Genomic DNA, 12,820 nt, shown 5'->3' with positions numbered 1-12,820 from the left:
ATGGCGACTGATGTCTGCTTCTTGCATTGCCAGGACACTAATCTGCCTTCTAGAAACTGACATCCTCCAGTAGTTGACTTCCGACTCTGATTGCACCCTCCATAATCAGAATCTGTGTAAGCTACCAACTCCAAGTCTCCTCCCTTCGCGTACCACAACCCCAGCTTAGGTTTGCCCTTGAGATACCGCAGTATCCTCTTCGCACCCTTCAAATGAGATTCTTTTGGGTTTGCCTGAAAGCGTGCACAAAGACAAACAGCAAACATTATATCAGGCCTAGAAGCAGTTAAGTACATTAAAGAACCTATAATAGCCCGATATTGGGTTGGGTCCACGTCTGCATCGTTATCTGAATTAGCACCCAATTTGTGATTGACGCAGACTGGAGTTTCATATGGAGTGCTGTCCTCCATCTTGAAGCGTTTGAGAACATCATGGACATACTTCGTCTGATGAATGAACATCCCGTCTTTCTTCTGATCAACCTGCAATCCTAAAAAGAAAGTTAGTTCACCCATAGCACTCATTTCAAACCTTTTCTTCATGACGGCCTCAAACTCCTGACACATGGAGACTTTTGATGCAGCAAAGATAATGTCATCCACGTAGACTTGCACCAGCAGGAAGTCGCTTCCTTCTCTCTTGAAGAACAACGTGCTATCTATCTTCCCTCTTTCAAACCCATTTTCAAGCAAGTAATCTGATAAGGTTGAGTACCAGGCACGAGGTGCCTGATGTAGTCCATACAACGCCTTGCTTAACTTGTACACGTGGTCTGGAAAGTCTGGGTCAGGAAAACCCGGAGGTTGCTCAACGTACACAACCTCATCAACTTTCCCATTTAGGAACGCACTTTTCACGTCTAACTGAAATACCTTCATCTTATTATAAGCAGCAAATGCCAAAAACAATCTAATGGCTTCCAATCTTGCCACAGGAGCGAACACTTCATTATAATCAATCCCCTCTTGTTGATTAAAACCTTTAATGACTAGCCTCGCCTTGTTTCTTATAATAATCCCTTTCTCATCTCTCTTGCACTTAAAAACCCATTTTGTGCCTATCGCATGCACATTCTTTGGTTTTTCAACCAAAGTCCAAACTTCCATTTTCTTGAATTGAGCCAGCTCTTCTTGCATGGCTTCGACCCACGAGCTGTCCTTTAGAGCCATTTGATAATTCTTTGGTTCAATCTGGCTGATAAAGCAGGTGTACAAGCATTCGTTGATTATGCCTGTCTCCTTAATGCTTGTGTAAACACAGGTGTGCTCATTCAAGCTAGGTCTTGTTTGTACACCGGAGGAAACATCACCAATCACATTCTCCAAAGGGTGATCTTTATGAATTCTCGTGGTCGGAACCGAACCGACATGCAAATTGTCTTCCAAGTTAGAAGAGAGCTCGTCAATGGTTGTTCCTTGCTGAGAGTGAAACGGATTGAAAAATTCTTCTTCAGGAGAGGCAGCAGGGGTATCGATAGCATTTGATGAGGAAGGTTGACATTTATCAAACAGCTGTCTTTGCACTAGATTTTCTTCCTCATCAAGGATCATCTTCGTAGCAACTCTTTCTTCTACTTCTGCACTATCCAAATAAGGTATGTTAAAAGACTTAAAAAGTCTATCATAGTCGAAAAACTCAGCAGGTCCGTTGCTTGGTTTTGGCGGTTTGTAACTTGTGATATCGGTGTTACACACCACCTCAACCTTGCCGGTCGATGTATTAAAGACACGTCTGTTGGGAGTCCCAACAACATAACCGACTAAGATTCCTTCATCGGCTACTTCACCAAATTTAGAATTTGTCTTTAAAATCGAACAAGGGGACCCGAATGGTTCAAGACCACTCAAGTTGGGCTTCCTCCCATGCATAAGCTCATAACACGTTTTATTAAGTCTTTTAACAGTCAAGACTCTATTCAGGATATAACAGGCTGTAGCAACAGCTTCAGCCCAGAACACCACAGGAAGCTTCGAATCAGCCAGCATAGTTCTGGCTCCTTCAATTAACGTTCTATTCTTCCTCTCAGCCACTCCATTCTGTTGCGGAGTATACGGAGCGCTGTACTGGTGCTCAATCCCTTTCTGAAGGCAGAAGATCTCCATTTCATAATTCTTGAACTCCGTTCCATTGTCACTCCTGATGAACTTAACCCTTTTATCCATAACGTTCTCAACTTTGGTAATCAAATTCTTCACCATCTGAGCCGTTTCATCTTTTGATTTCAGGAAATATACCCACGAATATCGTGAATAATCATCAGTGATCACCAAGCAATAAGAAGTACCTCCTAGACTTTTTGCATTCACGGGACCGAAGAGATCCATGTGAAGCAATTCTAGAGTACTGACAATAGAATTGACCTTCTTGGTGTGATGGGATTTCTTGTGCTGCTTTCCCTTCTTGCACGCTAGACATTTGTCTTCAAAGTTGAAACTTTTCAAGGGAACTCCCAGCACAAGTCCATTCTTGACAATGTGGTTCATCTTCCGAAGATGAATGTGCCCCATTCTCCTATGCCACAATTCGGACTCCGATTCGCTCGCTTTTGTCATAAGGCATGATTCTTCCGTGGCCATTTCAGTCGACCTCATATCCATAATATACGTATTCCTCTCACGTGGAGCCTTCATAACAATCCACTCCTCTGGTATCTGAAAACCAGGATGCAACACAATCGCCTCATTCTTTGTAAAATGTACGGTGTACTCCTTATCACAGATCTGCGACACACTCAGCAGATTGTGCTTCAATTCTTCGACAAAGTTTACTTTCTCTAGAGTCATCTTTCCATTAGACACCGTTCCCATTCCTGTAATCTTGCCTCCACTTTCTCCAGCAAAGCTCACTCTCCCTCCTTGAACAGGTTTCAAATCGTGTAACAAGATTTTGTTACCCGTCATGTGCCGGGAACAGCCGCTATCCACAACCCAAAGATTATTGGCAGCCCTGTTCAACTGTTCCTGCACGATTAAAGCAAAAGATTAGAATCTAGGGACCCAAGACCAATTGGTCTTGGATCTATACATCCCAAACTTTGGCTTTCCAAAGTTAGTCTCTGTATAATTTCTGTAAGTCCTATTAGTATACCTCCTTGTAGATTGATTGTGAGGCCTTCCAAACCTTTGTGAATTGAAAGAATTATAACTTACTGTTTGGTTATCAGCCGTGTGAAACTGAGATTGGTTTCTTTGAAAACCTGAATTAGCCTGATTTCTGAATTTTGAATGGTTTTCACTTTTACCAGTATTATAATTACCATTAGGCTTAGTCTCAGTTTTGGTATGCCTCACACCTCTGAATCGCTGCTTCAGAGGGCAATCTGCAACTAGTTGCCCTAATTGATTACACCTAAAACAACACCTATGCTCAACTTTCTTTTCAACAGTTGTTTTGGATGTCGAGGCTGTACTACCGCCCGTTCGTCTCACATATGGTGGGACATAAGGGTTTAGCGGAGAACTCTTTTTAGTTGTTTTATCTTTCTCTCCACTATTTGGTAATACAACCTCCTCCTTTGTCTTACCCGACTCGAATGACTTATCCGAATCTGATGAGACCGGACTCGGAACAGAAATTTTAACACTTGACACAGGCGGACTTGTTTTGCCCCTACTAACATCTGGTTCTTTACTAGTTACCTTAATTGGAACTGTCTGAACAACCTCAAAGTCAACAGATTTCTGATTACTAGGATTAAAAGTGTAATTGTGATTATAAGGTGGTGGAACCTCATGATAACCAATTCCTCCCCTCTTAACTGAGGAACCTTGATCACTAACAAGGTGATCAAGAATAGCAGAGGAATTTCTGAACTGCTCAAGTTTTCTATTCAGTTCCACCACTTTCACCTGGTGATCAGCAATCTGTTTTTCTCTTTCAGCTATTAGTTTGGTTTTTTCTTCCAAAACTTCATAGCTTAGATCAATCACTTGAATTTTTTCAGCAAGTGTTGCTTTTAGACTTTTAATATCTTTTTCACAAGCTTTTATTTTAACTTTATAGCTATTTTCTCTTGCTTTTGTAAAATGATGATCTTCTTTTAGAGTTTTAAACTCAGCATCCAAACTAACATACTGATCAGTTATAGTTGCTAATTGCTCAGACAAGTTTTCACATTTAGAACAAGTAGGTTTAGAACATACCTCGGAGAGCTGGTCTTTAGCATCAGCCATGAAAGCGTTTTCTTCTCCAGTAGCTTTCTCACTTTCTTCATTTTCCACATTCGCCAAATTTGCCCGTTCAAAGATTTCTTCAGAATGCAGGTTCCAGTTATATTCACCATCTTCTCTGGAAATCATGGCACTATAATCTTTACTACCCCCATTATGCTGTGTAGACTTGCCTTGACCACGTTCTACACGCTCATTTCTGCACTCCTTAGCAAAGTGGCCGTTTTGCTGACAGTTGTAGCATCTTACCTTCGTCTTGTCAAACCCTGGCCTTCCACCGACAAACTTTCTTCCGGTCTTTTTCATAAACCGTTTCACTCTTCTCACGATCATAGCCATCTGCCATTGCAGATCCATTTCTTCCAGATCATCAGCATCAATCTGGTCATAGTCTTCATCCAACATAGCTGGATCAACAATCTTCCCCTGAATGTAGTTCTCATAGGAAGCAATAAAAGAAGCATAGAGAGCAAACTGCTCTTCAGCAGATTTGACACTCATAGGCATCTTAGAGTAGTTGTTGCTAGGAATACTTGGAGAGCAACTACTCTTGCTTGCTTGCGGTTTAGATGCACTAGATCCACCTGCTACAAAGCAAACATCACCATTCGTGTTGACTGACACATGCCCCTCATGTGATGAGTTGGCGCCCGACTCTCCCTTCGAGTAGTAGGCAGCTGATTCAGTCTTCGAACCTGAACTAGAGTTGACTTTAGCACCATACATACCTGGATCTTGAACCTGATCCGTAGGTGTCTCCTTTCTAACCATGTTAAGCTCAAAGGTTCGGAGCTTGTTAACTGCTGTCTCAAGGTCATAGTCAGCAAAGTCTTTATCTTCTCTCATCAACACAGTATACATCTCCCATTTTGGTGGGAGAGCATCAAGAAGCTTCTCAACAATCTCATCTTCTTTGTATGCAATTGAATAGTTGCTGAGTTCAGTCATCAGATGATAATATCTGGTGATGATATCATCAAGTGATTCGTTTTTCAGATACTTGAAGACCGAGAATTGAGTTTTGAGCAATTTGATCTTCGAAGCACGGATTCCCACATTTCCTTTAAACCGGTTCTCAAGAGCTTCCCAAAGCTCTCTTGCTGTCTTGTACTTTCTAAAAGTATGAAGGATCTCTTGTGGAAGAGCCATAGTGATAGCAGCATGAGCCTTGCTCTCGGCCTCATACATCTTTTTCTCTTCTTCTTCCATTTTGCTGTACTTTTTGATCTGATCACGACCTTCGTACTCCATAGTTGGTGGAATATAACCATCCTGGATGCATACCCACATTTTCGCATCCTGGTACTTGACATATTGTTCGAACCGATCCTTCCAAGCAACGAAGTCGGTTCCTTTAAGCAACTTTGGGGCCTTAGTAGCTGACCCTGCTTCTACTTCCATCTTAACTAACTCTGAGATGTTAATTGACGACATCTTTCTCAAAAACTAAGAAACCCGAAAAACAAAAAAAAATTTCTTCTGAAAAGTACTGTAGGCGAAGTTACGGATAACTTCGCTTAAGTCTTAACTTCGCTGATTCCTAACTTTGCTTGAGGTAAGCGAACTTAGGAGGTACGCGGAGTTGTAGAGAACTTCGCTTGAGTTAGGCGAACTTGAGAAGGTAGGCGAAGTTGTGGATAACTTCGCTTAACCTTGTATCTTCGCCGAAACCCTACGAACAGTGACGGCAACTTCGCCTGATGAACACGAAGTTTCTACAGATCTGATTTCTGGGTTTTTCGAGGTTTTTGACGGTGTAAAGGGTTGAATACGATGGTAGGAGGTAAGAATGACACAAAAACACAGAAAACACGTCCCGCGAATAGTCGAAACGGGACGATTTCTACACCCGCGTGAATATCCCGAACCACACAATTGAGCAATAGCTCTGATACCAATTGTAGGTTCCCTGGATGGATCTGCACGGGATATCTCGATCTACACAGGTGCGGAATCCCTGCGTAGGTTGTTACCAGCGTAGAACACGAATCAAACAAACACACGATACGAATAAACGAACACACGTTATATTATAACCGAAACACGTGATATAATCACTGAATACAGACTCAATACTCTCTGGTTCTCACGTCTCTCGACTCACACACGTCTGTATACGATTACCTTGAACTACCATTAAACAAGCTGTGACCTAGCGTATAAATACACGACAACTTCGCCTGATATGTTCAGGCGAAGTTGTTGCTAACTTCGCTTGACTAACAAGTTCGCCTGATAAGCGAACTTGTCAGTAACTTCGCTTAAACATAAACAAAACACAATTAACATTACAGACTGGATTACAGACACTAGACTATGAACTACTGACATTATGCACCAACAGATGGTGTTTATGGAGTTTAGAGGATCATATGAATGCATGATAGTTCATAGGTTGTTAATATGTTGAGTTTGGATGCAAACAGTTTCTGGACAGAATGTGTATATGATGTTTAAGTGACTGTAACGAAGTGTAAACATGAAAATTTGTTGAGATTGTTGGTACTACAGTAAACTAGGTTGAGTCTAGTTTCTAAAGAATATAAACTTGAAATTTTTGGACAAGTAGAAGTTAACTTTTATGAATTTACAAAAACATTGTGCAAAGCTGAGCTGTTAGACATGCTGTTAGGTTATGTTGTAAATGTTATATCTCATGAACTACGAGACCAATTGGGTTGGTTCTACTTCTGGAAGTTGACTCATTGAGTTAGGAACCTAACCCAAGTGGTCTTGCATTTATTGGATTTTTAGTTTAACGGGAATTGAAAATAACATTCTGTTGCGCATGAATTTGACTGTTATGAGTTTGCTGTAATGATTTGATGATTGTGAGAAAACTATGAGGAATAAAAATGTAATAAAATATGTTCTGGAAACCTAAGACATATGTGCTTCTGTGATGATTTTTGGTAAATTAATTGAGATGCTATGATCGGTGAAATAGTACAATCTTTCTAGTAGGATTTCTGTCTCGGTGAAACTAGCTGCTGAGTTGTGTAAAAATGCATGAAACATGATACTTGTTATATAATTGTTATGTTTTGACCAAAATATCCTTGCGGGGAATAATTGCTAATTGATTGCCATGATTTGACTAAATTGCCCTCATGGGGAATAATGGCTAGTTAATTGTTATTTGTTGACCAAAATGCCCTTACGGGGAATAATTGCTAGTAATGTACGTTATGAATACATGGCACGTATATGATTGCTTACACATGTAATGTGTCACAAAAACACTTGTTTAAGTCACCCACGATTCACAAACGAAACACGAAACATGTTATGTGCATAGGTATTATGTGCCGGGTCTAGAGACTCGATAATATTCCGACACTTAGAAAAATCTCTTTGTTGTTTTAGAACGTTAGAGAGAGTTTTTCGGTGACGCGCATCTTGGTGATTTATTTTGGGAAATTCTTCGCAAACAGTGAGTTTCACTTTCCCCTCTTTAAACTGTTTTCAAACGTTTTTCACTTGGGGGAGATAACATACTCCACAACGCATTTAAGATTTTGTTATAAATTATATATCACTTGTAAAGGCTAAGTGGCAAACGAAACATTTGAAGTCCTACACATCGAACCGGTTAATATTTAGAATAGCGAGTCACTGTTGAGTAGTACTACTGGGTTTGACAAACCCCACCCAACGCTAAACTCGACTGGAGGTCGAGCGGGTGTAATTTTGGCTAACACGTACCATGGTCTGGAGGACTTGGTGATAAGGCACTTAATAAACGAGTCAGCTTCGGTGTCGAACACTTAGTAATACTGGTTGTATAGACTAGCTACCTATCGATATATAATTTGACATAACACTATCTGGTAACGCAAAACGCTGTAACGCAAAACGCTGTAACGCAAAACGCTGTAACGCTGAACGCAAACGCTAAACGACTTATTTTTATATAACTTGTGAACTCACCAACCTTGTGTTGACACTTTTAGTATGTTATTCTCAGGTAGCCGAGGCGGGCGCGCGGTTTAGGAACATGCATTGATTAAAAACGCTTTTGTCCTGCAAACTTATTTTTAACTGTTATCCTTGGTTTTAAATCGTCCTGCGTGACGTAACGTTGTTTCTATGGTTTTACGCTTCCGCACTTATTTTCATTTAAACGTTTTTATGGTTTGATTATAACTGATGATTCCGATCCTGTTAGTTCACACCCTCTGACGGTAAAACTCCGTTAGTGGATTTTGAGGGTGTGACAGATTGGTATCAGAGCCATTGGTTATAGCGAACTAGAAGCTGCTTGCATACTAGACTATAACCGCGACGACCCATTAGTTATAATGATACGCACTGCATAGATTAGTGTAGTCTTGTAATCTTATCTCTTTACCTCTTTCACTCATACACGCGCGCATACACGGCTTACCTGTAGGAATGTCGACGCCACCCTCATCATCATCCGATTCGATGACGCATGCTCACGGGAAGGAACCGCAGTTACCCACCGCATCGCCACCCCGAGTAGTCCCGGAACTCGAAGCTCCCGCACCGAAGAGGTACCGCCTATCCGGAGGCATATACGAAAACGACGTTAGCTGGGATTGGTACCCTAACATGATCAGGCGTATGGTCTATCGCGAGCAAGTCCCCCGTTACCTCACCCGAACCATCATTTTATCCCAACACCCTACCACCCATAACCGAACCTGTAGAGCGAGTTCTCGCAGCTGTTGTTTCTTGTTTGTAGCGTGATGTTGGTTACATGCGCTATACGAGAGCGAACGTTTCCGGACTGTTAAAAGACGGAACCGAGACTAAGGAGGAGATTGCCCGCATGGCAGCGGCAATGAAGGAAATGCAAGAGGCTAGTGATCAACAGATGAAATTACGATGAAGATGCAAGCTGAGATGATAGACTTGCAAGAGCAACTCCAAGTAGCAAGGACCCGAACCGAGATAGCTCTAGAGCGTTGCGATGTCTTACGAATGCAACTTGCTCAGAACGCAGCCGAACCTGAGGGAGAGCCTGAGGCTGAACCCGAAGGAGATCCCGAAGAGGAGCCTGAGGAGGATCCCGAGGAGGAACCCGAAGAGGAACCGGAGGAAGGACCGGCTGAGCCAGAGGCACACTCGGACGTGTCCTCAGGCGACGACATCTCGGGATGATAATACCTAGATGGCTGGAAGAAACGCTGGACGTGGACGGGGGTAGCATCAACTTGACTGCAGCGGAACTCCAAACTCTGCTGAACGACCATGCAGCGGCCGCTTTAGCCGCACACGTTCAGAATCAAGCTGGAGGTCCGAGTGGAACGTGTACCTTCAAGAACTACCTTGACTGCAAGCCCAGTACGTTTAAGGGCACTGAGGGAGCTATAGGCTTCCTGCGTTGGGCTGAGAAGGCCGAGTCGGCATTTGAGATGTGCAATTGTCCCCCTGCCAGTAGGGTCAAATTCGCTGCTGGAACACTTGAGGATTCCGCCCTCATGGGTCGTGTAGTTCTTCTCGTGAACCCGTAGTTGTCGAGAGGCATAAGCTATAACCTTCTCGAGTTGCATCAGCACACAACCGAGACCTTGTATAGATGCGTCACAGTGTACCTTAAAATTTTCCGTTCCCTCGGGGAGGGCTAGAATAGGGGCGCTACAGAGTTTGGTTTTCAACAGTTGAAAAGCGGATTCTTGCGCGTCACCCCAATTGTACTTAGTGCCTTTGTGAGTCAAAGCGGTGAGGGGTTGAGCAATCTTTGAAAATCCCTCGATTTACTTGATTTTAAAAATCAAGTAAATCTGCACGTTAGAATTCCACCAAGTGAGGGCGGAATCCTCAAGTGTTGAGCAATCTTTGATAAGGTTGATTTAAGACTAAGATTTTATTACCAAGTGAGGGAACGGAAAGAATCCGCTTTGACTAAGATTTTAGTGCCTTTGGAGTCACCAGATTTACTTGATTTTTAAATGGAGGTTTCTCACTCATTTGACCCAAATTCACGGGTATGGGTCTTATCAAACCCATATATTTCTTAAACGGGTTATAATATCTCATCCTACTATACTATTAAAACAAATTAGTTTGCCTCCACATGCCCCTTTTCTATTGGATGATTTCCTTTCTTTCCAAATATATCTTGCACTTCTCTATTTTTCTTACCAATTAAATAAATCAAAAATAAAATCAATCTATTCAATTGACTTTCTTGCCAACTCATCCTCTAACCTATATTTAAACAATAACATTTCTTAATTTTTTACCTTAATCATGTTTTTCTTTCTTTCTCTAATAGCCGGATCTTCTTTCATCCTCTCCCATATTCCGGCCAATCCAAATCTATATCTTTATTAATTATTTTCCGGTAAGTTTCTATTATATATTAAATTCCGATTGTTGATATATGTATTTCCGGCAATATTATATTTCTTCCGGTTATTGTTTCCTCTAATCTTTTTATGTTTCTTTTAATTGTTAACTAGTTTTATTAAAATCAGTTTAGGTTTTTAATAAAGAAAGGCGATGTCTACAATTTTTGGACATGTTTACGTTTTTCCGGTAAGTATTGACGGTAATTTTTTTCGGTTATATGTTATACTTATAACAATGATGATTGTTTTATATTTATTAGTATTTTTTTTTTAATTTTTCGTGTTCTTTTGTTTGACATGTTGTTTATCTATGTTCTAGATCAAAATTATGTTCATCCATCGACGGTATCAAAATCGGAGATTCCATGGTTAAAACCATATTTCTTATTTTCCGGTAAGACATTCAATTTTTCCGGTTACAAATTAAAAATCAAATATTCCATAATATCAATATTAATATTCTACTTTCTAATTTCAGGTCAATGCCAAGACTAATAGATGTTCATTTCTCTGGAAATTCTACAAAAAAAAATCCGACATACCATGGTCATTGTCACAATATCGTTTTTCCGGTTACTTCTTTTAATTTTTCCGGTTATTAACTATAATTCAAAAAAACATAATATCAATATTAATTTTCGATTTTATTATTTCAGGTTATTTTCCGACTCATATAATAGGATTTCACGATTGATCAAGACTTTATAAGATGTATTTTTATTATATTATCATGTATAGATTTTCTTTTTTGAATATTCATGTATTTCAATATTTCAATTTCATAAATTTTAGTTAAAGCTAAATATTAACCTATACCTTGATGTTTATTTTGTTTTCCGGCGCCTTAATAAATGACACAATTAACTATTTCATTAATTCGACTTATTTAGTTTGACTTTCCTAATTTATTGTGACAATCGTCAATTTCAGGTTAACCTCGTTAACTCAACTCCGTCAATTCAAACTTTAAGATCGTTGAATCTTTAACGCACACTTCATTACATTTAAACTAGGGTTTAAATGACGCTTAACACTTACTACATGTGTAGTCTTTCGGGATTTGCACCGAAACGCAAACGAGTTAACGCAAACGATTGACAAATAAACGACAAACGTCAAGACACTAATTATATGATTATTATGTGTTAGGATTATGTGCTATGTGATAATAGTATGGTCATGTTATCTTATTGTTCAAGTATGATGGAATATTCTAGAGAAAAACAACAATTGGAAGTTTAGGGACTAGAATGTAACTTGTTTGCTTATAAATATAACTTAAACTCTAAACCCTAGCTATTATTATTATCACCAAAAACCCGATCGGCCCCCTTGCTCCTCCCTATCCACGGCTGCCGTCCACCTCCATACACACAACCACCATCAATTCAAGCCCTTGATCCAAGAACTAGGTGCTAGGAAGGTATACTTGATCACCTCTTACCTCCTTGTTGTGTAATTTTTATGTTTGATGGGTTGTAGGAAAACCCTAATTTGGCCGATTCTTGTATATATATGATTATTATGATTCTTGTTAATTGGATAATAGATTGATAACTAGTTTGATAGTATTACATGTTAATTATTGTGTCCTTGATTGGGAGTGTAAATAAAACCCTAAGCTTGTATGTATGTGGGATTGATATGCATGGATAGTAATTATAGTATCTAGAGGGTTGTATGGATGCATGATAGCTCATAGGTTGTGATTATGTTGAGTTTTGATGTGAACAGATTCTGGACAGAATGTATATACGATGTTTAACTGACTGTAACGAAGTGTAAACGTGAAAATTGATTGAGATTGTGATTACTGCAGTAAACTAGGTTGAGTCTAGTTTCTATGAAGTATAAATTCGTAATTTTTGGATAAGTGGAAGTATACTTTTATGATTTTACAAAAACGTGATGCAAAGCTGAGCTGTTAGACCTGCTGTTAGGTTATGTTGTAAATGTTATATCTCATGAACCACGAGACCAATTGGGTTGGTTCCACTTCTGGAAGTTGACTCACTGAGTTAGGAACCAAACCCAAGTGGTCTTGCATTTATTGGATTTTTCGTTTAACGGGAATTGCAAATAACATTCTGATGTGCATGAATCTGGCTGATAAAAGTTAGCTGTAATGTTTTGATCATTGTGAACAATCTATATGGAATAAAAATAAGATAAAATATGTTCTGGAAACCTAAGACATGTATGTTTCTGTGGTAATTTTTGGTGAATTAATTGGGACGTTATAATCGGTGAACTAGTACAATCTTTCGAGTAGAAATTCTGTCATAACGAAACTAGCTGCTGAGTTGTATAGGAATGCATGAAATATGA

Source organism: Bidens hawaiensis, unplaced genomic scaffold, assembly GCF_021521415.1.
Source record: "Bidens hawaiensis isolate Kalapana, Puna unplaced genomic scaffold, B.hawaiensis_p1.1 tig00032053_1, whole genome shotgun sequence".
Classification (NCBI taxonomy): Eukaryota; Viridiplantae; Streptophyta; class Magnoliopsida; order Asterales; family Asteraceae; genus Bidens; species Bidens hawaiensis.
This window is presented reverse-complemented; position numbering follows the sequence as displayed.